The sequence below is a fragment of the Pelodiscus sinensis genome, chromosome 5 (genome assembly GCF_049634645.1).
Source record: "Pelodiscus sinensis isolate JC-2024 chromosome 5, ASM4963464v1, whole genome shotgun sequence".
In the NCBI taxonomy this organism is placed as follows: domain Eukaryota; kingdom Metazoa; phylum Chordata; order Testudines; family Trionychidae; genus Pelodiscus; species Pelodiscus sinensis.
In genome coordinates, this window is record NC_134715.1 from 84,851,695 (window position 1) to 84,875,544 (window position 23,850).

At 43.0% G+C, this 23,850-nt stretch overlaps 1 protein-coding gene across 5 annotated transcripts in view; it reads left to right on the forward strand.

Moving 5' to 3' along the window:
- The window catches only part of CLOCK (clock circadian regulator), a 103,213-nt gene that overhangs the window by 17,849 nt on the left and 61,514 nt on the right, over positions 1-23,850 (forward strand). For 4 of the 5 annotated variants that reach the window (XM_006113488.4, XM_025179943.2, XM_006113487.4 and 1 more), the window contains exon 2: positions 5,849-5,949. The exons of the other annotated variant lie outside the window; for it this stretch is intronic. The gene's annotated coding sequence lies outside the window, so the exon portion shown is untranslated. The remainder of the gene's footprint in view (positions 1-5,848; positions 5,950-23,850) is intronic. 5 annotated transcript variants of the gene reach the window in all.

The window sequence follows — 23,850 nt, forward strand, 5'->3', positions numbered from 1 at the left end:
CACCTGGGAGTTGGCTTTTCCTGGGCCACTTCTCAGTTCCCCCTGTGGGCCTGCCTGGCTCTACTGCAGCTCCTGAGGGTCTGCTGGGGAAGACAGTAGTGGCAGGTGTCCATGGGATCTGGGTCACTCAGTGGTCCAGCAGCATAGCCCAGTCTCTGGGGATTGGTAGGGGCCCTGGTTGTCTTGGCCAGTCTTCTGAGCCTGGCGATGGTCAGAGTGGTCTTGCCTCTTATTTGGGGTCTGGTAGTGTCCCAGGCGGTCCAATCCAATTGTCACTCCTAGGGGGGGCAGACGTGCCTTCTTTCTGGGGAGCCTAGGGAGAATGTCTGGCTTTCTCGCCTTGGGCTCTGAGCTCTCAGCCCCTGCTTTTATAGTCCTAGTCCTGCCCTTCTACTTCCTGTGGGTGGGGCTGGATGGTTCTGACCCCACCCACCAAGGGGTCTTAGTGAGTGGTTCCCCTTCTGGGTCAGCGGGAGGCCACACAGACTTACTACAGTTGATTACATTGCATGTGCTTATGCTTTGATTTTGTGCACTCAGTTTTTGTACTCAATAAAGTTGTATTTTTGGAGACTCAAAATCTTTATCAGTTCAAACAAATATTGCAAAATGCATAGTGGTAGTCAAGAAAACAAACAGGATTTATAAAATCTTTCCAAGTATCAAATGTATAGCAGCAGGTAAAGCCCAAAGCTCTAAAGGATAAATAGTTTGCACTAGGTACAATAGAATAGATTGCAGGCAAAACCCAAAAAATAAATTATTTAGATCACACAGGATAGGCACAATACCAAGCTAGCAAGAGAGAAAACAACTTCGTCTGACTGACAAACCTTTAAGCATCCCTCAAATGCAGAGCTCAATGTTGTGCTCTTCCAAATAGCCCAGGCATCTGGCTGTTTAATATTCAGCAAACAGCTGCTCCACCTCACCACCACCTTCTTTGTGGGCATGTTCTCCCACTTTGTCTCACATAAATTATGCAGCACAGCTATAACCATTGTGTTGTTTTTTTCAACTGAGATTTCATCTATTGAGTAAACCATACCAGAGACCCTTCAGTCTCCTAAAAGCATACTCTACAATCATTTTCCGCTTACTAAGCTGGTGGTTGATCTTTCCTATGCACTATCCAAATGGCCAACACGTGTCTTTAGGAGCGAGGGTAGCAAGGGATGGGCCGGACCCTGCAGCATTACTACTGGCATTCCCACATCTCCAGTCACTCAGAAAAGAATGTCCCTGCATGCAGCTTTCTGAACAGTCCTGTGTTTTAAGAAGCAAGCATGACATACCTTTCCTGACCAACACATAGTCATATCTGTGAAGTGTCCTCAGTGGTCCACTAGTGCTACTATAACTCTGGAGAAGTATTCCTTTCTTTTGATGTACTCAGGAGTGGGGTGGCTGATGCTACAATAAAATTTGTGCATTCTGTCTTTCACCCCAGTGCTGAATTTATCCAGTGATTTTTGCACATTGTTTAGAATCACAGTCCTGCATAGCAGTTGACTGTTAATTGACCTCCTTAGTTGTATGACAGTAGATCTGGTGAACTTTTCCAAATCTAATAAGATTTCCCACTGACAGCATTCCAAAACATGATCACCATGGGCAGCAAGCATGGCAAACATGAAAAGGATATACTTTCCAAACTGCCTTAACTGGCCCTGTCCATGCTCCACTTGAGGCCCCCAGGTCCCCTCCCCTGGAATGCTGTTACGGTGTCAGAGGCAGGTTGGGGGCTGCACCGCACCACCTGCCCTCCCAGCGCTGGAGCTGGTGGCTCAGCTGCAGGGGGAAAGGACTTCCTAGTTAGGGGTCCAGCCTGGAGCTGTGCTCCTGGCTCTCCTCTCCAGTGCTCGGGAAGGTTGGGACGGTGCTGTCTGTCACCAGCCACTTGCTGGCTCTCCAGGTTGAGGTAGGTGCTAGCTCTCTGGAGCTCTGTGGCTGTCTGGGGCCACACTGCCCTCTTACTCTCCGTAATGTCACCTACTAGCTCTCAGAGGGCAGGCTGGGGCCGCATCACCCTCCAGCTCTCTGGTGGCAGTTGGGGGTAATACCCTGGGGCAGGGGTAAGGGGCAGTGACCACTTGGGGGCCACCTGTGCAGTGGCTAGCAGTGGCCAGATTTTGCAGCAGAGGGGATTGATCAGATGGACATAGAAGGGACAGGGCCAAAAGGAGAATATCGAGGTGTTCGCCTGCTGAAGCCATGGGGTCACCCACCACCCATGGTGATCACCATTTAATTCTCCACTGTCAAAGCAGGTTTAGTTGATATGTCTGCACTGGAAGGCTGGGGTGAGCTCTCAACACAAATCTAGAAACAAGACCTTTCTCAATTGAAAGTTCTGCATCCACCAATCAGGGCTTGTTTCTTGGCCCAGAAATGTCATTCTACTGTCTACAGCTGCTCTATGAATGCCACCAGCACCCTGGAACTTTTTTTCTTGTGTTAATCAACAAACTTTCCTCAAAGATATTTTTATATTCCTCAATATGATCCTGATTATTACAGTACTTCCTGAAGGTGTGCAAAATATAGGACAGTTGTGCAGCCTGAGTCAGCTGGCCTGAGTAAGTAGTGGGTTTTTTATCCTAGAATTAACATAACCCATCTGTGCCTCTGCCACAGAATTTGTGTGTGGTACTAAGGAAGTCACTTAAATCAAACCTTTTCAGAGTTTACTACTGGTGGGTTCCTTATTGTCTGGGTGCCCTGGGGATTGATTTGCAAAAGTGCTGAACGCTCCCAATTGCAGTCGACATGATTCTCTTAATGACTGGCTGGTCCCTCCACGATTCATCATTGGATGTGTAGATGGTGCATTTTCCTTTAGTTAAATGCTTTAATCATAATGCCCTTAGAGACATGTATTTAGGCAGCTGTTTCTGTTTTGCAGGGCTCTATATATGTAAATCCATAAATTGTGAATGTTCACTTTATATCCATGGGAATCTGCACCTGTGGATATGGATGCAGATATCAACTGCTCATTTTTATGGATGCAGATGTGGATACAATTTTTTTTTAAATTCGCATAGGGCTCTATACATAGATATTTTTAGAGGTTTAGCAATGTAATCAAATCATTCCTGTTTATGTTGTACCAGTTGAACCTCTTTAGTCTGGCACTTTCTGGTCTGGCAACATCCATGGTCTGGCATGATTTTAGTTAGCTGGATGTCTGCTTATCATGGAGGGTGGCTAAATTTCCCAGTCCTATAAAGTTTGCTCACAATCACCAGTCCTCTCAGTGTTCTGTGTTGTTTTTAGCTCTAATTTATCCCTAAATGTCTTTAAGAGCCCAGTAAGCAGTTGAAGTGTTGGTAATACTGCTACACAATATTGACCTCCTGTGGAGCATGGGGTCAGTGAGGGGAGACTCCAGCGGCATTTCTGCAGAACCTGGAGTCAGTTGGGGAGTTTGCAGCTGACCCTGGGCTCCACGCGGCATTTCCATGGAACCTGGGATCAGCTGGGGACCCCAAGTTCTGCAGAAATGGTGCGCGGAGCCCGGGATCAGTTGGGGAGTCCCCAGCTGACCCTGGATCTGCATGGCTTTTCAAAGCAGCAGCGCCACATGGAGCCTGGGGTCAGCTGGGGAGTCATTTCTGCAGAACCTGGAGTCAGTTCAGGAGTCCCCAGCTGACCCCGGGCTCCTTGTGGCATTTCCATGGAACCCGGGATCAGCCGGGGACCCCGGGATGTGTAGAAATGCTACGCGGAGCTCAGGATCAGCTGGGGTTTCCCCCAGCTGACCCCAGATATGCGCAGCATTTCAAAGCAGCAGCACCGCATGGATTCCAGGGTCAGTGGGGGATTCTTGTACATTTCAAAGGAGGACTGCGGAAGTGCCTATTGACTACTTGACTAGTAAATTAATTGATATTTAACATCATTATTCCAGGATCACCTATTGTTCACTTAGTGACTTTAAGCTGTCAAGGGAAGCTTGGATTTATATAAAGATATGTCCTACTTGATCCTTTCTTAATCTATATCTACATAAATGCTTCATGGCAAAAGCTTCAAGTCACAAGACTGGGATCCCAGGATACACTGGTACTCCTAAAATGGACATTAAATTGATAACTCTGGACTGTTGCTGTAAAGATTATTTGCAACTACAAAACTCAGCAACTCTACTATGAAATCGGATCTGAGAACTTTATTTATTACTGCTATAATGCTGTTCTTTTACCCAATGCATTCTTTTTTTTTAAATTAATACTAGTTTAGTTGTTAAGAATTAGTTACAAGTGTATATTTGGGGTAAGATCTGAAATATTCATTAACCTAGGGGGTAATGTGTCCAATTGCTTGGGATTGGTAGAACTTTCTTATGTAATGAAGAAAATTTTCCTCATCTCATTTAACTTGGATGCCTGGTGGAATGTGTATGCTGAGTTGTTTTAAGGAGACTGTTATTGGCTTCTGGGTAACTGGTGAGGTGTCTGACTCTGTTTATCCTGGTTTGGTAAATCTTAATATTGGCATGGACACCAATTTTGGGGAGTGGTTCTGCCATTCGTTGCAGGTTGGTCCTAATTAGCAGGCTCCCCTGACACTATAGTCACACACAATTACTGGGGCTACTGTGTCATTCACAGTAAAGAGAAAATACAATTTGTTCAAAATGTGTGCACTAGGATGTAAGAACTAATGATCTGAGAAAATAGTCTCCTAATTCATCAGTATTGAAAAAGCAAAAGAAGAAACTGGTTTTAAATAATCCATCCCAGGGTAGATTCTTGCCCTAATATATTATTAAAGGAAGTGAGAAAAACAGTTGAGCTACTGTCATGTGAGGAAGAAACAGAGGACTTGCCCACATGAAGACCTACTGCACAGCAAGCAGGGTTGTGAATGTACAATATACTAGCCCTACTGTGTGCTGTCTGTGTGGACCTTGTGATAAATGTGCCATAGTGTTCTTAGATATACAGCTGTTAAAGATTTGCAAACTGTGCCATAGTGTTCTTACATAAACAGCTGTTAAAGATTTGCAAACTAAGACAGGCAGCCCTGAAGGCAAAAATCTGCCCAGTTGGTGGTTATCTCCACTTACAATTTTATTGGCCGTGTTACTCCTCCTGGGTGCTCTTTCTGTGCCAACCTACCTAGCTAGAGTGACAGAATACTTCTGTTGATCTGTGAATCTCCGCTCAGGGAGTGGATTACTTACAGTGATGGAAAAACTTCTTCCACCACTGTAGGAAATATCTGTAATAAGGTGCTGCAGCTATATTACTGCAGTGTGGACATGGCCTAAAATGCATGAAAATAATGTGGTCAGATACTTGTGTTCTTCTGGATGAACAAGATCCCTGTACGTGTTAGGATTTGTTCTTGTTTTTTTGCTTAACCAAGGGCTCCTGTGCACTTTTTCTGAATGTTCAGCTCCTGGCTGTGTCACAATCACCCAAGTAGAGTGTGTTGTGCAGAAGTTAAATGGCAGGCAGACGTGTTCAAGATTATAAAATTGAATAGTTTTATTGATAACTTACCACTTCTCCTTGGCAAAATGTACAGATTCAAAATTAATAAAGAATTCATGCTAACACTTTGTGGTTAGTTATTTCTCAGTAGCATAACGTTCAAAGATAACGTGTTTTATTTATGCAAATAAAAACTTCAGCTATTTCTGAGTTTCTTTCCGTTATAAAGACAGAATTGCTGCCAACCTGTGTGGCTGATTTTTGCATTTAAATCTACCAAATTCAGAAGAAAAGTTCTAGAATAATACAAATTTGTTTTATTTGTCTTTCATGTAAATTATATCTCTAGTCTTTAGTTTGGGAACTGTTTCATAAAATACTGGGGTGTTTTGGGTTTTTTGCAGTTGCTGAAACTGAAAAGCAGAGTGCAGCCAGTACCTGACATTTGCATGGAACTTTTGGAAAATTACTGCAATGCTGTAAATCAGAATCTCAGTTAAGTTTGGTGAGTCTCTGTGAACATTTTGGTTATCTTGGCCATATAAGGAGTATACATTGGGATTAAGTCCTGAATATACATTAAGAAAAGACTGTTTTACTGACCCCAAAAACCTTGTGATCTAATGTATATTTTTTTATGTAAACTTCATTTTCCTATAGATTTTAGTTTATTTTAAGCAATTGAATAAATGTATTTCTGCCTTTACTCTTGGATTAAATAGTTGCATGTGCACTACAGGAATTTAATCAATACCTTCTCTGTTAGGTTTGAATATAGTACTTCTTCCATATTTAGCAAGAGCATAGAATAAAGTGCCATATTGGTTTCACTCCAGTGCTGTTGCTCACACTAGTACCATTGGATAAGTGAGCCTTCTAAATATGGAGTGCCCTCAGTCCTATACTAAGCTGAAATCCCTGCATCCTCAGTCTTATTTTTTTCCATTTACTTTGAATATGTTTAGTGGATTTTGAGACCAATTTATGGGACTGACTCTACCAAGACAAAAGATAAATGTATTTGGCTCAGTGTGGGTGGCTGGTATACCAGTCCTTCATTTTTTGCTGCTCCAGTGTATGCATTATAAAGTAAAATTGAAAGGATCTCTGATGCCTTAGCTGAAGGTGTCTGAAATCTTGACAGTTGTATTTTGCTTTGTATGTAGCAAAGCTGAAAGACAGTATGGGGTGGTTAAGGGGCAAAATAAGAAGTAAGGAAAGTGGGTTGCACAGCAAGTAAGAACAGTCATAATATTTAGTGAAGAAATGTGGTAGGAAAAAAAATGTGAAAAGACTGAGGAAGGGAGACACTGGAGAGTTGAAGGTAAAGATAAAGAAACAGCTGCAGTAGTAGTAGTAGTGGGTATCCTAGTTTTCTTGCCTAATTTTTTTCCTGCCACTGATTTCTGAAACAGCCTACCTCAGAAGGGGAGGAATAACAATGATCTAGAGCCACTAGAATACCACATGATAAAGTAATGTTACTTCTGCAACCTACAATACCTAATTTTATTTGAAATACATATTTTAAAAAGTCAGATTAAATCTCTCAGGGCCCTCATATTATATAAAATACATGAGGCACCTGTTTTATCTAATTACCTTTGCAAAGATTTACTGTAAGGTTGCTTAATTTTCAAAGGTTTGGTAATGAATGAATGAAGGTACTGAGGTGAAAATTCAGAATCTATTTGCATATTTCACAATTACTAGGTGCTATGAAGTCTTTTGCTTTGCTTTTTAGAAATCTTTCCTTATTTGAATACTTTTGACCGGCTTTAAATCTCTACATTAACATACTTCATTCAAAATATGCATGTTCCCTACAATTCTCTACTGTTGCCAGTTCTATGGTGTTCTCCATCAAGGTGATGGAAGAACTTTGTAAGTCATAAATTAAGTGACGGTAGCTAATCATTTGAACAACTTTCCAGTGATTGTGGAGTATTCTCCAATATTGGCAATAATTACTTCTGGGAAGTTCTTGGCCTTTTGGTATGCAAGAAAGAAGTCTTGATGATAGATGTTTCCTTCTGGCATTTCAATTGGTGTGTTTATAAAGTAGAGTGAATAAAATTTATTTAAAAAATTAAACAGTTAATATTGTATTTCAATTTTAAAGATTGAAATAATTTTCATTTATATAGCATTCATGTGTGTCTTAACATTCTATAGTCTTAAGTTGGTAAAATAGTTTACGCTTGTTTCTATTGTTTCCTAATTTTGAGTCAGACTTTATACTTTATTTAGTTCTTCCTACATTTCACATCTATAAAGCTCATCTATGCTGAAAAAGAAAAGTCTAGGGCCTCACTGTCATCTTTACTATGGGAACAACACAAACAGTCCCTCTTACATTTGCAACCGCACATTGAACTTTCATGTGTCAATAAAGCTGAAATGTTTCAGCCGGGCTTCAGTTCTGCACTAGGGTTTGTAGCTGGAAGTCAATGGGACTTGTGTTCCAAAGATCATTTAGGTACCCTCAAAACCCTCAGACTGTAGTGCCTAAATATGAGCATAGGAACATTGTGTTAGGTAGGGGAATAAAAGGTTGACTGGCTAATCTGTAAGTCTCACCTTTAACAGGCGAGGTTTACCGGTTTTGGTTAACTAGTAGGGGCTGGAGCCGTCACCTCTCTGCCTTGGGCAGGGTGCTGCTTCAGCCCTACTGATGGGCCCTGTTCCTCCTGGTGGATCCTGTCCCCTAGGAGGCTGCTTCAGCCCTGTCTGTGGTGGGCCCATCCCCCCCCCCCCTGCCACAGGTTACGCACTAATTCCCCGGAGCAGGGCGGCAGGGGCTGACAGCCCCAGTCCCAGGGAGCTGACTGCTGGACCTGCTTCTGGAGAGGCAGTTTTGCTGTGGGCTCTGAAATATAAAGCTTATTTAAGTATTATACTGCTGAGTCTGCAGCATGTGTAACTGTGTAACTGCTAAGAATTTTAGCAGTTACGCAGTTACCTTTTTAAATGACTTTGTACATCCCTAACGTTAAGTTCCTCTGGCCTGTGTGTATAAGTGTGTGTGTGTGTGTGTGTGTACAGAGCATCCCTGCTATATGTTCAAACAAAGTGGATGTATAGCAAAAGGATGTAACGTGGGGAAATTTATTCCCGCGGCTGACTTCCATTTGCACAAATTGGTATTTTTTGCACAACGGAAGGGTGTGGAATGGGAGGACTTAAAGCGGAAAAGTTTCCACAAGTGTCAATGATGCTAGTGCGGAACCAATATATACCTGGGTGACTTATACATACAGGGTGTTCCTGCTATATCTCTCTGTCTGTGTCTATCTAGCTATCTGTAAGTTTTTAGTAACTTTGTTAATATTCTGAAAGTCTACGTTTTTCATTGGTTACATTTGTGATGGATTGACTCTCAGGAATCCCCTTGGGATTGTCACCTGGTATGCTGATCAAGCCACTGATGTCTACCTTCCTGCTTTCTGGGGCTCTGCTCCCCCCTTCCTGCTGGGCCAGAAGCTCTGGTTTCCCCCAGACAAGGAACAGAGTTGGGGTTACTGCCCTCCTGCAGAGCAATACAAACACTGATCCAGGACTCTGTTATAAGGCTGTTTATAGCACCCAGGAACACAGCTTCCAAAAGAGCACCAAAATCCCAAATAAATCCATCTTACTATGTACAAACGCTTTACACAGAGAAAGATAGGAAGTTCACTCTCTTTATCAATGAAAGAGAGAGATGCACAAAATATAAAAAGTAGGATTTAAGTGATTGAAATTGGAAATGGGCAGTTCGAAGAAAGTTACTAAGCCAAAATAAACAAACATGCCAGCTAATTCTAACATATTAAGAAACTTGTTACTTGCAAATTCTTACCTTAAGCAGTTGTTCTTATCTCAGACCAGAATTGATCTTTTTCTGACCTGGGCCCAGCAGCTTTTCCTTCACCCTTCAATTACAATTCTGTGTTTCCAGGCCTCTTCATGTGTATCATCTTAGCCTAGGGTATGTATATATTAGACCCAGAAGGTTGGCTTGAGGTATGCCACTCCAGCTATGTAAATAATGTAGCTGGAGTCGACATACCTTAGCGCCATCTCCACAATGGGAAATTGAGATCTGGAGCAAATGGAGATCTTAGCGCCATCTCCACAATGGGAAATTGATGGGAGCAAATGCTTTAGGGGTGTCCTCCGCATTTACTAGACCCACTAAATTGAACACCGGACGAGATCAATCACTTGTGCGGCAAGTGGAGATGTGGCCTTAATGTGTGGATGTAATTTCAAAAGCCATCTAAAGACAAAAGACTTGATTGCTTTTCATTCCTTAAATAGACTTTCCTCAGGGCAGGAACCCTTTGTTTAGCACTCCTCATCCCCATGGAAAAATACCAGATTCAAGATGGGTTCCAGTACCAGGTGGTACTGTCACATGTCTTTCTAGCACTAACCACAGTTTGGGCTTACAGGAAAAATAAAACCAATCATGGGTCATTGGTCTGAGTACTTAGCCATTAAGTTCCTAAAGTATTACCACTGGCCCTCATTAGCACATTCAGAATTAAAAACAGATTAACACTTCATATTCCTAACTTCACATACAAGAATGATACAGGCACAGAAGTAGGGGTATACAGATTCAGCAGTTTGTAACTTTAAAAATGGTATTTTACGTGACCTGTTTTTCATACAGTATCTTTGAGTTACATACATTCTTATTCATGAACAAATATTTTTTGCAGTGATATATATTATTCCACAAAGTAGGTTTTTAAATACAGGCAGTCCCTGGGTTACGTCAGTCCGACTTAAGTCGGACCCCTAGTTACGACCGGGGAGAGGGCGCAGCTAGTGCGGGGTGCTTCCCCCACTGTCGCCGCCTCTGGCAGTGCAGGGGGCGCTTCCCCCCAGCAGACCAGAGAGACGCAGAGCTAGCGCCCCCCCCCCCCCCCCCCCGCAGACCAGGGAGACGCGGAGCGGCTTTTCTCGCCGCGGAGGACGCGGGTGGCGGGACCGCTGAGACGACTTCCTGGTCTGCTGGGGGGGGGGGGGGGGCGCATCTAGTGCGCCTCCCCCCCCCCCCCCCCCCCCCCAGCAGACCAGGCTTTTCTCGCCGACGCCTGGGGTAGAGCAGCTGGGGGGCTGCCGGGTTGGTTCCACAGCGCTGAGGTGCGGCGCTATTGGACCAACCCAGCAGCACCCCAGCTGCTCTGCCCCAGGCGTCCCCAAGTCAGCCGCTGCTGAAACTGACCAGCGGCTGACTACAGGAAGCCCGAGGCAGAGTTGCTCTGCCCCCGGCTTCCTGGAATCAGCCGCTGATCAGTTTTCAACAGCGGCTGAATCTGGACGCCTGGGACAGAGCAGCTGGGGTGCTGCTGGGTTGGTCCAGTAGCGCCGAGGAGCAGCACTGCGGGATCAACCCAGCAGCACCCCAGCTGCTCTGCCTCAGGCGTCCCCAAGAGCAGCTGGGATGCTGTCGGGTTGGTCCCGCCGCGCCAAGGGTCGGCGCTACCAGACCAACCCAGCAGCACTCCGGCTGCTCTGCCCCAGGCGTGTCCGATTCAGCCGCTGCTGGTCAGTTTCAACAGCGGCTGAATCTGGACGCCAGTTCCGATTTACATACAAATTCAACTTAAGAACAAACCTACTGTCCCTATCTTGTACGTAACCCGGGACTGCCTGTAAATATTTAACCTTTGATGCAGCAAATGCTTGTGTTTAAATAAGACTAGTCATGTACATGTTTTATTTTTAAGTCAATTCATGTGAGTAAAATCATGTACCTGCTTAGATGTTTGGAGAAGCTGAGCTTTAATTTTCAGTATTTTGTTTTTTGTCCATATCAGTTTTTTAAAATTCAAACGAGATTCTACCAATAGTGGCATTTTAAAAAAATATAGCTTTTATAATTTAGGTATAATTTATACATTTTTGTTGCAATGGCATAAATCTTTAAATTAATTTTACAAATCTTCAGTCTGATTTTTCAAACAGTGATTTAAAAAAAAACCAATTTAAATTGCCTTGTTCTGAGCTGGGATTGAGTAGTGATTCTTTTGGGTCACAACATCGTAGCAACAGACATTTGATTTTAAAAAAAAAAAAATTACAATAAAATATATTTGCAGAATCATAGCTAACAAAAAGTAATGCACAAATAAAGTAAAAATATAACTATATTTTGCCAAAAAGTTAAATAGAGTTACATCTTTCTTTGTGCCCATTAGAATAGAGTAGTGGCTTAGCTAACCATCAGTGTTCCCTCTAAGCTTCACTATAGCACAGCTTCACAGATGATTACCGTATATATTCGAGTATAAGCCGACCCGAATATAAGCCGAGGCACCTAATTTTACCCCAAAGAACTGGGAAAAAATATTGACTCGAGTATAAGCCTAGGGTAGGAAATGAGGCAGCTACTGGTAAATGTAAAAAATGAAGATAGATACCAATAAAATTACATGAATATTTATTTCAAAGAAAAACAATAACCTAGCTCTGTAAGGGGAAAAGGGGGTCAACAAAAACAATATGGTTCTGCAGGCACGGCCACAGCTCAGCCCCCGCCCCGCAGCCCCCACGTTCCGGCCCCCTCGCCTGCCAACGAGCCCCCTCTAAATGAGCCAGCGGGGGGGGGGGGGGGCTGTGAGAGACCAGAGCCGGGCATCGATGGGCCAATGAGCCAGCGGGGGGGGGAGGCTGTGCGAGACCCGGGCCGGGCGTCGATGAGCCAGCGGGGGGAGCGGGTGCCGGTGCTGGCTGGATTTTACCACGGGAAGGGAGGGGAGGGGAAGCAGGGAGCAGCGGCTGGTCCTTGTGCACCTGCCCCAGAATCGGGCCCAAGCTCGTGATCAGGGCTCCCGGGCGCTTCCAGAACAGATGCCCACGGTGCCGAGTCGGCTCCTGGCCCAGCTGTTCCCGAGCTCAGCGCTGCACCCGAGCGTCATGGCGAACGGCCCCAAACACCCTTCCTCCCATGCGGCAAGGGCCCATGGTGCCGGGCAGGCAGGGGCTGGGGGGCCAGGAGAGCCAGGAGGGCAGGGGCTGGGGGGCCGAGGGGGCAGGGACTGGGTGGGCCAGGAGGGCAGGGGCTCGGGGGGGCTGGGAGGGCCAGGAGGGCAGGGGCTGGGGGGGACAAGGGGACAGGGGGGCTGAGAGGGTCAGGAGGGCAGGGGCCGGAAGGGCCAGGAGGGCAGGGGCTGGGGGGCCGGAGCTCCGGGCTCACGCGTCTAGACCCGGCGGGCGGCAGAGACGCGCTGAGCCCGCCCGCGAGCAGGAGGCTGACTCGAGTATAAGCCGAGGGGGGCATTTTTCAGCACAAAAACTGTGCTGAAAAACTCGGCTTATACTCGAGTATATACGGTAATCAGCCCCACAAAGTCAGTTAACTCCATGCATGGAGCCCTGAGCCTCTGACTAGGAGGAGCTGATTAATTACCTGTGAAGCTGTGCCACCACACAGCTTAGAGGGAACACTGCTAACCACCCCTAACAAAGCAATTATAGTATAGTTGTGTGCAAACACTACAGTAAGCTTTAACATTAAAAAGTTTCTTGGAAGAGGAACAAACTTCTATTTAAAATGAAGAGTAATGTTGGAAAGTGTAAGAATATCTTTAAGGCCTTGTCTACATCATAGAGCTTTGTTGACACAAGTTAAGCCAATGACCAAAAACCAGTATAATCACATTGCTTGTGCACGTTTGCACAGTACTCATTCTGTCACACTAGGTAGCTCTCCCACTGTGCTATTTTCCGCCACCTCCATTGAGGAATTGTGGGAAGTGTTTTATGAATATATGCTTGGTATCCCATGAGGCAATTTATTTTGTCCCGATATTCCATGGGCTTCCAACTGCATTGCATAGCATTTCTCACAACTCCTTTTTACTGTGCACCCACAGTCTCTGAAAAGATGATCCAACATTTTTCTCTATTGTGTTCAATGTTATGATCATATCAAAAATGGTCATACAGTATATCATGAGCTCCAGATTTGAACATGAATCAGAATTGCCTGATCTGCTGTGTGCTGTGGAAAAAACAACATCAGATTACTTTTGGCCTTCGTGGAGCAGCTAAACATGGTAGACTCTTGCTTTTGGGCTTGGGAAACAAGCACTTAGTGGTGGGATTGCATTATTATGCAGGTTTTGGGATGACAAGCAGTGGCTACGGAGCTTTAGGATGCAGAAGGTCATTTTCCAAGAAGTGTGTGTGAGCTTGCCCTAGCACTGTAGAACAAAGACGTCAAAATTAGAGCTGCCTTCAATGAAGAAGTGGGTGGCAGTCACTTTGTGGAAGCTTGAGGCTCCAGACTCCTACTGCTCAGTCACAAACCAGTTTGAGGTCGGGAAGTCCACAATTGGAGTTGCATTCACGCAAGTATGCAGGACCATTATTGCATCCTTCTGCAAAGGACTGTGACTCTTGGCAATATGCATAAAATATTTTATGGGTTTGTGGCAATGGGATTCCTTCACTGCAGCAGGGTGATAGGTAGCATGCATATTCCATTTGTGGCGCCAGACCATCTTGGGATAAAGTCAATCAATAGGAAATGGGTACTTCTCTATGATATTGCCAGCACCTGTGGATCACTACAGGCATTTCACTGATATCAGTGTGGAGTAGTCTAGAAAGGTGCATGACACAAACAGGGACTTTTTTTCCAGACCAGAAGATTCCACTGGGGAATGCTGAAATGCCTTCAGTGATCCTGGGAAACTCAAAATACCCCTTACTCCCATGGCTCATAAGGCTTACATGAGACACCTGGACCGCAGCAAGGAGTGTTTCAACAATAGGCAGAGAAGGTGCAGAATAACTGTAGAACATCTCTTTGGCAAATTAAAAGCCTTTATGGCACGTTAGATGTCAATGAGGGAAATATTCCTGTAGTCATAGCAACCTGCTGTGTGTTCCATAATATTTGAGGCTAAGGGTGAAAAGTTTCTCTGGACTAAAGTGTGGAGGCTTGTAGTGTGCTAAATTTGTGTAGCTAGATACTAGAGCTATTAGAGAGGCACAATGAGGCAGTTTTGCTCCTTCTGCTGACAAAACTTTCCTGCTTTGCTGACAAAATAAAACCACTTCAATGAGAAGCAGCAAAGTTTTATCAATGAAGTGTCAGTGTCAAACCAGAGAGGCTGTGAGGCAGTTTTGACAGTGAGCATCAGTAACATGGCTTGCTATGCAGCATTTTGTCACTTGGTGGTAGAGGAAGGGTCACTGCCAAGGACCCTGGTGTCCAGCTTGTTATAGGAATAGCAAATCTTTAGCGCAGCAACAGAGCAATATTTTGCTTCCCTTGCCTTCTGGTAGACTGCTTTAGCTTCTCTGTCTTTCTACAGCACTGATGCATGTCTTGCTCACAGCCCTTATCCAACAAGCCATAAAAAATCTGCCTATAGGTAATAAAGTTTCTATAGCTGGAGCAGAGCTTCAACTGTGCAGCCTCCTCTCCCCACAGTGCCAGCAGATCCAACAAGTCAGGTGTGCTCCAAGTGGGAAAGCATTTGCAGTGTGGAGGCATCAGTGTCAGCTGAGTTGTGATGGAAGCTGTCCCCACCAAGCAAACAGAATTGGAATTTCAAAAATTCCAAGGCCTTTAAACGGGGAGGGCCGGGTGCCCATGTACTTGCGTGCAGGGCAGTAGGGTTTGAACTGCTAACCAGCGCAGTCAGGATGGCCACTATAGGCTATTTACAGCAACATAACCAAGTGCAGGATCTACACTGACACTTCATTGATAAAACTTTGCTGCTTCTCATTGAAGTGGTTTTATTTTGTCAGCAAAGCAGGAAAGTTTTGTCAGCAGAAGGAGCATTACTGTATGTACACACATGCTGTTTTGTCAACGAAACCTGACATTTGTTGACCAAACCATGTAGTGTAAACAAGGCATAAGTAAGCTATTCATCCACTAACATGTAGACTTAGCTAATTTACACAATTTTTTCATAATTTTTCTAATAAATCCTGTAGTGGTTGGAGACCTGATATTTTTTTCCTGCTGCCTGTGTTAAGTAAAGTAACTACAGGTCTGCTCTGCATTGGTGACATAACTCAAACCTCATTCACACTGTTATGCTAAGATATAGTCTATTGGGCAGAAATACATATTTATTTAAAAAAGAAAACTTCTTTGTACTTTTCCTTCTGACCCCCTGTTAAATGAGAGTCAAACTCCTTATTGTCTGTATGGATTCCTGTTTGTTGGATGCTTATATCCTATAATTTTTATAAATAGCAGTGACTCACTAACACACTGTGTGAGATCCACTCATTTTCAGGCCCTTCCTTAGTGCTGGATTATTTGATCCAGTTGGTAAACTGGGAACCACACTAGGGAGTGGGTTCAAAACTATTTACCAAAATAAAAAGTAGAAACCATGAAATAGTCTAATACAGTTTTGTTTTAAACACGAACATGTTGGAGTTAATTGTAATATTAATGTTTGGTTTCACTAATTTTAATATCTTCAGTAACAATCTGGAAAGAGTATAGCAGCATTCTTCTGAAAGTTGCTGATGCTAAATCAGGAGATGTTGAGAGCTTGGGAAGATAAAACACAGAGCGGCCTAGGGAAGTTAAAAATATGGGGAAGAAGCTTTAAAGAAGATATTCGGACTAGAAATATTCAGGCAGTGTTAATTTTTAGTATTATGGTGGTAGAAATAACAATCCGATTCTATCAGAAACCTAGAAGGTGGTACTGCTGGAAGACTTGAGAGTGACTGAATAGCAAATTAAATGTAGCCATTTGCAGCCCCCCGAACAGTCAACGTGTTCAGGCCTTTCATGTTTGAGGCTTCATCATGAAGGAATAAGGGCATTGTCCCTATGGCTATGTCTAGACTATGCGGAAGATTCGAAAGAGGATATGCAAATTCCGTGGGAATCTGCATGTCTTCTTCTGATCTCACTTTTGAAAGCAGAGTTTTCGAAAGTGAAAGTACTCTAGATGCGTTTTTTCCGGCAAAAAAACCACATCTAGACTACTTTCACTTTCTGTTTTCGAAAGTGAGATTGGAAGAAGATATGCAAATTCCCGCAGAATTTGCATATCGTCTTTCGAATCATCTGTGTAGTCTAGACGAGCACTATGGGACTAACTCTGAGAGCTCAATCAAATTTTACTTTTAATTTTGGTGTATTGTCTCTGGTTTGAAATCAAGCATATAAAGTTTCAGACATGAGGAAAAATTTAAGAAACTATTGATTACATGCATTTTAAAGCCACCCATTAGTGTGGAATCAGGGCACGCTATGCGTGTCTTCAAATCAAGTTAAGATTTCCCAATAGGAGGTACTGGAGTAAAACACCCAACCTTTCACAGTTTCACTTAAAAACAGAAAATGTAAAGAATCAATCAGTCAGTTAATGGCACCACATTTCATAGCTTACTATCTGTATAATGCCTGGTGAAATCTTGCAATTCTTTGTGACCAAGGTTTTGCTTAAAATACAGTTCCTCATTGGAGCAAATTCCTGAAGTGGAAACCTGTATCAGAGCAAGTTACGAAGAGGTTATAATGGAATACGAAATATAACCTTACGCTTTGCTATCCTGAATGCAACTCCTTTCATTTTTGTTCTATGAAAGAAGGAAAGGAGGTACTCCCTTGTTCTATCCTTGCAGTTGTTTATTTAGGACTTCCTGTTTCTACAACAGGTAGCTATAGTGGGAGGGAAATGGAAGAACTCAGTGACAGCTACCAGAGTCGTTGGTTTTTCATTTTGTCATGGTTTTTGTTTATTTTATAAGGAACTGGGCAAACACAGAAGTGTATGATAGAATTACAGTGTGTTTCTCTTCCCTGAGTATACTTTAAATCAGGGCTACTCAACTTTGGAAGCCCTGGGGGCCCTGATGATACTCACAGCACATGTCAAGAGCAATAACATAAGTGTGGTTGAATATACATGCAAATATAGATGCAAATAACTTTTCACACTGACAGGCATTAATACGAAGCACTTCCCACAATGCCCCAGCACTCCTGGCACCTCCTCCCTTGGGGTTAGAAATGCCGACACCATGTACGTGTCTGTTCCAGCCCGTCTGCTTGCGTCTTTCAATGCTCACCCTGCCTGGAGGATGCCTTGCCGTTGTGGATTGTGTTTCCGGTGACGGTCATGTTCAAAGGATTCCCATCCATGGGCCACATGTTGAGCCCCGCGTAAACCCAAACCACACCGCAGGCCGCAAACAAATGGACCGTAGGCCACATTTTGAGTAGCCCTCCTTTAAATGTAAACTCCTAGGCTACGTCTACACTGGCATGATTTTCCGGAAATGCTTTTAACGGAAAAGTTTTCTGTTAAAAGCATTTTTGGAAAAGCGTGTCTAGATTGGCAGGACGCTTTTCTGGAAAAGCACTTTTTGCGGAAAAGCATCCGTGGCCAATCTAGATGCGCTTTTCTACAAAAAAGCCCTGATCGCCATTTTCACAATTGGGGCTTTTTTGCGGAAAACAGTACTGTGCTGTCTACACTGGCCCTTTTGCGCAAAAGTCTTTTGGAAAAAGACTTTTGCCTGAATGGGAGCAGCATAGTATTTCTGGAAAATCACTGACGATCTTACATGAGATTGTAAGTGCTTTTCCGGAAATTCAAGCAGCCAGTGTAGACAGCTGGCAAGGTTTTCTGGAAAAGCGGCTTATTTTCCGGAAAAACTTGCCAGTCTAGACACAGCCCTAGAGTTTAGTCAGTATCCGCCCCCACCTCCAATCCCACCCATCCTTTCATTGTGAGGCATCTAACTCTTGGATACTGCCACATGTATCCCCATTCAGGTTAGGCCAAATGCATTGTTTCTGGCTTTATGGTAAGAAAATATGTTTGATACACAGAATTACGCAGTGTAACTGCTGGAAAAACACACTGAGTAAGTTATTCTTTGCAGTCTTTCTTCCCTACCCCTCCCAGGCTCAAGATTAGAGGAGGGCCGATTAAAAAAACTGATATTCCACTGTGATGATTTGGAAGGGCAGGGTGGTATAAAAGTTAAGTCTCAATTTAATTCCCTTCCTAAACTCTTTTAGACTGTCATTGACTGAAAAGCTGAAGAGAAGTGCAAACTGTTCATTCTCCATAGGCACTTAGGTAGGCACTCAGTTGTGCATGATTCTCTTGCATGCATAGGTTTAAGAATCAGGTGCATTTTAAACAGTGTAAAATCCTATAGATTGCACATTTGATTTAAAACCCTAAGCCACTGTAAAACAATCAGGGCCCTTATTTACATATCTTTGCATTTTTGCAAATGGAATAATCAAGTTTCAGATTAAGTCTTAGATTCCTTCATTAGCACAGTCTAATTCTGTACTTCAGTGATGTAGGGTGCATCTGCTCTACCATTCTGTTCTTGTAGAATCCATTAACTACATTTTAGGAATCTTACAAATTACATAGCCAGAGTCATCTACTAGACTTAGATTTAATGCATCATTTCATTGCGTGTACTCAGCTCCATATTGGTGTTCTTTATGTAGAGGTTCAAAATATATACTAAACATATTATTAAAATATACAAAACTCAAGCTGACCTATAGAGAGAGCATCTTATGGCAACGTGTACACATTGCATTAATGCTCTGCTTTCTGCATAGGCTTGCAATTGAATATAAAGTTCAATTCCAGGTTTGAGTCCTGATATTCAAAGCCTCCTGAAACTGACCCTAGCTACCTGATAGATAATCTTTCCCTCCACAAATATGGGTCTTGCTGATTGATTTGTTCTGCTGAAATGATGAAATTATTAATGAGGGAAGAATGAATGTGAAACTGATTATTTTCAGAACTAAATACAGAATTCATTTTAATCAGTTTAGCTTTCCCTTTAGTAATTTCTTCAGTAATTACTTTCCTTCAGTAATTTCTTCTCACACATACAAGTTATTCACCCATTCACAAACAAAAATCCCTAAAAACAAACCAAGCTAATTCTCTACAGGTGGGAAGGTAGAAAGTGAGAGAGACCGGTTTTGCCTACACTTCTAAAATTAAAGTGTAGCCACGGCTGCACTTTAAAGTGGATGTGTGGCCATGGCAGGGGCGCTGGGAGAGAGCTCTCCTAACGTTCTATGAAAACCACCTCCACAAAGGAAGTAGATAATAGTGCTGGATCCGTGGTACCAGTGGCCACTGGGCATGTGCCCCCAACTGCTGTGGGCAGGCGGGGTAATAGGCCAGCTGCTGGCTGGGCAAGAACAGCAGGGCGTGGCACCAGGAGCTGGGATTTCCCCACACACTCACTGGCAGAGGTGGAGGAATGGCCATAGCTTGCTCTGCTCTTCTGGGTGCATTTGCACTTACTGATGGGAAGCAGAGTGACTCAGCCAGAAAGCAGAGAGAGCTAGGGCTGTGTCCCTCCACTTTCCCCCATCTCTGCCACTAAGTGCAGGGGGGGCTGACCCCTGGCCCTGCTATTCCCCTGTTCCACATCACTCAAGGAAGGGGGCTTGAAGGAAAGAGGCAGGATAGGGGGGCCTGGGTCAAAGGGCAGGTTGTCCTCGCCCTCCCCTGGCATAGGGGTGGCATCTGGAGAAATCATGTGGGGTGGACAGTCATGTGGCCAGTTCCTCCCCATGTCCCTTGTCAGCAGTTGTCCCTGACTAGCACTTTATAGTTGTGTAAGCAAAGATTGTCATATGAGTCTTCTAGCACTGTATGTATTGTGGTATTAAATTAGTTAATGTGTTTGTTTAAAAAAATGGGTGGTCAAACATCACATAGGAACTCAGAGAGACAGCATGGATAGATGGTTAAGATAATTGTGTGTTTGACTTTTCAATCCTTACATTCTTTTAACATGGGGATGTTTATGTAACATCCCGAGTCTTAAAATAAATTAAATAAATAAAAAAACTTAACCTAATTCTGCCATCTGGAAACTATTGATCCTTCTCTCCAGGCTGGGCCATCAAGAGTGTTTGGGCTTTTAAATCCATAGAACAGACTGCTAACAGTAACTTATAGTAACAGTAAGGATGCTATCAGCTATTGCAGCATTAAATGAGGATGACACATATTTCACCAGTGGGTTTCACAGCTACCTGCTGACAGCAGAGAAATGTGGGTTCCAGAATTCTAGCTCTAATTTCAGATATTGGAGAAGTGTGTTTCCTTCTGTCTCCATTGCTACCTCCTTCCCATGTGTCCCCAGCTCCTGATCCCTTTTCCCTCTGCACTTACGGCCCCCTCCTAAACCTTCCCTCCCTTTGCTTCTATCCTTTTCTGCTTCTCACACCCTTCTGGTCCCTGCAATACCCACTTTCCCCATGTTCATCTTACAGTCTAAGGCAGGGCTACTTCAACTCTGGAAGCCCCAGGGGCCACAATGATACTCATAGCACATGCCTAGGGCCCCAACTTTAGTGTGGTCGCATATACATCCAAATATATATATATGCAAATAGCTTCTTTCACACTGACGGGCATGAATACCAAGATTAAGGCTAGACTACACAACACACAGGCCCCCCATTTTGGTCAGTTCTGCAGATATTAATAAAATGCAATATTACCTGATTTCTATCCATATGACAGCACATTTAATGAGCAATGGCAGTCCAGGAATGTAACTGCTAAAACACATAGCAACAGAAGACCATTATATTGACTCCTTTTTTGTTTTGGCTCCCACTCATGGGCCGTGTGTTGAGCCCTGCATAAATCCAAACTGCACTGTGGGCTGCAAACAAACAGGCCACGGGTTGCATGTTGAGTAGCCCTGGGCTAAGGGTATGTCTACACTGCAGCTGGAAATGTGCTTCCTAGCATAGGCAACCAGTTTGAGCACTAGGTCTGCTTGAACTAATATGGCAAAAACAGTGTAGTCAGTGGTAGCACAAGCAGCAGCTCAGGCTAACCACTTGAGTACAAACCTGCCCATCCACCTGGTGTATACTTGGGTAGCTAGCCTGAGCCACTGCCTGTGGCTCAGGCTAGCTGCTATTTTTAGCCTGTGGAATGCTGCTATTTTTAACATGCTAGCTCAAGTAGAGCTAGTGCTTGTCTATGTACTGTGCTGGGAGAGAAACTCGAAGCTGCGGTGTTGATGGACCTGAAGCCAGGCTGTTTTTTCTCTTTTTGTCTGGGTTCCTGAAAAGGGTACATTAAGTCTACAGGAGAGAGATTCTCCCTGCTCTTACTTTTGGTGCCTGTCATTCCAGCAGCCCAGAACAGTCACTGCAGGGAAAGTCTTGCTCCACCCTTGCTGCCCTGAAATGGAGTATGCTCAGATACTTTGTGGGGATGGGCAAAAACTGCAGTTAAACAGATGCATGGTCTGAGCACTGTGAATGTGAGTCAGGTGTGGGTGTCTAATTGCAGTGTAGACATACCCTTGGAGTACTTCCCAAACTGATCAGGGATCCACCCTTTTAAGGACCTAACCCTCTCTAAATTTGACAGGCTTAATAGATTCAATGGTCTGAGGCTGATTGTACTCCCCCCCCCCCCCCCCCAGGAGCTTTGTAACACCTTCCTGACTGGGGTAGTGATCTGTGCTAGTACAGTTCTGTTGATTTTTTTAATCTGACTGATGACCGTATAAAAGTTAAATTATTTGTAAAAGAACCTAGTCCTATCAAGACTGTCATTACTTAACTTCACGAAACATGTAAGTTTTAGGTTATGTCTACACTGCCGAGAAAAGTCAGAAAAAGATACGCACATTGCAAACTGAGAGGAATACAGGGATGCCAAAAGAACACGTCTCCTTTTTTGTAAACTTTTCTGAAAAAGCGGATGCATTCCTTAGATGCAGCAGAGGCGGGTATCCCAGAAAAGCTCTACAGTCTAGAAATAACCTTAGTGGGGATTCAGATCTTCAATGGTAAAAACAGTGTAGCCAGTGGTAGCATAGGCAGCAGCTCAGACTAGCCACTTTAGTGTAGAGTGGTTTAAACTTGTTACACCCTTTTGGATTGCAATCTGTCTCACTTTTTCAGAAGCAAAGGCAATACTACTAGACTCAATTATACATTTTTGAATGCTTCTGTCAACCAGACTGAAGGTGATTGAGAACAGAAATAATTACATTTAACATTGTTTTGGCTTTCCTGATGGCATTTTTTGGTTTCAGTTAGGCTTTTAAAATGCATTCATTCAGTAGGGCATTTAGTGAACCCAGTTAATGGACTTTTCTTGGAGATCAAAAGAATATTCAAGTTATTTCTTCTCTACCTCTACAGTTCTTTGAGAGTTTACTACTTTTAGGAAGAAATTTTTCCAAAATTTGAGCTAATATTTTAGTGAATTTTTTTAAAAAAATATTAATACAGGAATTAATCATTGAAAAATCTCTTTTCTCTTTGGTCAGATACATTAAAATATTAATCTTCAGGGGGAAATATGACCAGCATTTTTAAGTATTCAAATATTTGAAATTGCTAATGCACTATGTCTTGAGTGTGGATGTCTGCAAGCTGAGTGGTTTCAATGCTATTAACTTCATATAACTGAAAAACCTGAGTGTAATAATATTTGAAAATTCCCTCCTTTACAACTTATTAACTCTGAGAAGTTTCCAGAGATGCTAATTAGTGTTCTATAAAGGCTTGTGTCTTTGTGCTTAGCACTTCTGATGTCAAATAAACAGGAATCATTTGTTGCTTTGCACTTATGTTTTTTCCTGAGCTGTCTATTATATATTTTGAAGAGTTTGTGGATTTGTTTGTGCAAAATAAAGTCATACTTGGTGATTACCTACAGACACCAAATTTGGCATAAACCATCCTGCCACTTAAATTAGCTGAGTGCACTACTTTTTACACTGGAATATGCTGAGTGAAAGGTTTAAATAATTATTTTTGTTTTTAATTGGAAAAAAGCCATGACTACTATGATGAGAGTTCATAAAAATATTTGCTAACAAATTAAAATCAAGTTGTCTATTCAAATATAATTTAGTGCAAAGAAAATATTTGTTACAAATCACAAAATAATTTAAATTAATTACAGAAAGAGTAATGGAAGCTTTACAAGTTTCTGATTCAAACGTACTATGTATGGTAATTATTCATTTTATTGAATAATATTTGAAGTTGAAATCCTACAAATGTAAAACTGTTGTTTACTTCCCTTTTTCAAGCACATTAATAAAAAATATTACCTGTATTTAATTTCTTGATCTTTCCTATAAATGTAATCTATATAAAATGGCTTTGCTTGGTCAATGACGGGCCTCACCTGCTAGTTACTGAGAAATCATTACAGAACATGTGTAACTTTAGGTATTTACATATAATGCTTCTTCCATTTTGAACTGGTGCAAATAGTTACTGTCGATTGCATACATCTTCAGGTCTATTTGATGGAAATTGGGAAAAAAAGTTAAATGGATTTGCCTTCTTACATAAGAATGTGTCTAGCTTGATATGGCTCACATGAGAGAAAATTAAAAATAGGAAGTTGACCAGCTGACT